Genomic DNA, 1,824 nt, shown 5'->3' on the forward strand with positions numbered 1-1,824 from the left:
ACCTCTCCAGCATGAACACCATTTGCCTCAGAAAGAAAAAGCATTCTAATTATTCACACTACAGAGTGGACAGTCAGGGCTTGTGCAAACTAATTTTAATGCTTGTGGAAAGGGAAGTAGGCAGGAAAGCATTTTACCTGTCTGTCTGTCATTGTCTTTGCCAAGAGTACCAAATCATAGCATTCATTAGTTCACTCATGCAGCCTACAAATAATGACTCCGACTATGTGCCAGTTAGTGTGCTAGGCTCTGGGGCTACAAAGGCAAATGGCATAGTCTCTTCCCCTACCCTTGAAGAGTTCCCAGTTCTTAGCATAACTATAAGCAAGCTCCTAGAGGCAGTCTGGATTGGTGGCTAATAAACTGGGTCCTAGAATCAAACCTCTGGGCTAATGTCCTGATTCCACCACTTACTAGTTGTGTGACCTTAGACAGATGACTTAACCTTTCTGCTCCTCATCTTTGAAATAGGGTTGAGAGGATTAGTTAGCCCATGTCTGGCACATTGTAAAGCCTTAATAAATACTAGTTATCGTTACTATAAGCCAAAGTAAATTTTTCTAAAGCCTGTCCTATCAGAATGAGTGTATTCAGCAAATGAGATAACTTTAGATTTTTGGAAAATTACCCTGAATATGTGGATAGAAATAGAGTCCAGCTGGGGTGATCTTCAAATGAGGCAAGAATGATTCTCCATATCCAGTTTATTTTGAGAATGAATGCCAATTAGAAGCAGATAGTACTATTGACATTTTATAAACAATGAATTACCCTAAAAGCCTCACATATGTGGAAAATTTCCTTGAAACAACACAGCTTGGGCTGGAAACTGCCTCTTTGTAGGCCTCAATTTCTCTATCTGTGGGTTGAAAGAGTTGGATTAAATTGATTACGGGAGGCCCTTTGGGCTCTGACATTCAATATTTCTTTTATACTCAGTGCTCAATTGTTATTTATGGAGAAATAAAATTTAATAAAATCTTGAAAGGTTTGTTAGAAAAGTTCCTGTTTTGTCAAATAATTTTGGCTGTGAAAGAAAATTCTAATTTAGTGACTATTGATCATTGCTCAAAATATATGATTTTATTATAATTATATTCCAGAATAATATAAAGCAGTGTAACAGGTTGAAGAGACTTTAAATTAGATCATCTAGTATAGAGCTTCTCAAACTTGGCACTATTGATATTTTGGGCCAGATTATTCCTTCTTGTTGGGGGGCTGTTCTGTGCATTGTACGATGTTTGGCAGTATCTCTGGCTTTTTTGCTCACTAGATGCCAGTTGCACCCACACCAGTTTTCTCCAGACATTGCCAATGTCCCCTGGGATAGTGCTGACAGATTTAGCAGGTATATTTTATGTGTGAACCCTAGCTGCAAGGCAAAATTGACTCCAGTTAAGAATAACTGATCTAGCCCCTTGCTACTCAAAGTTCAACATGGGCATCACCTTGGAACTTGGTCAAAGAGCAGATTCTCAAGCCCCAACCCACACCTACTGATTTGTAAGGGAGAGACAGTTTAACAACAGCAATAGGTGATTTTTATGCACATTAACTGTTGAAAAACCTTGATTTAGTCTTAACCGTGTTTGTGTATCAGAATTACCACTGATGCTTTAAAAAATACAGATGATCCATAGAGCCTAAAGTATAATAATAATAATAATAATAATAAAAAGAAAAAAAAAATACAGATGATCACAATGATTCATTCTGATTCAGTAGATCTTCAGTAAGGCCCCAGGATTAGTATTGTTGATTTTTGCTGCTTCCTCTGCCTAATGGTTATGAGGTGCAGCTAGGCTTAGGAACACTGATCTA

Source organism: Pongo pygmaeus, chromosome X, assembly GCF_028885625.2.
Source record: "Pongo pygmaeus isolate AG05252 chromosome X, NHGRI_mPonPyg2-v2.0_pri, whole genome shotgun sequence".
In the NCBI taxonomy this organism is placed as follows: domain Eukaryota; kingdom Metazoa; phylum Chordata; class Mammalia; order Primates; family Hominidae; genus Pongo; species Pongo pygmaeus.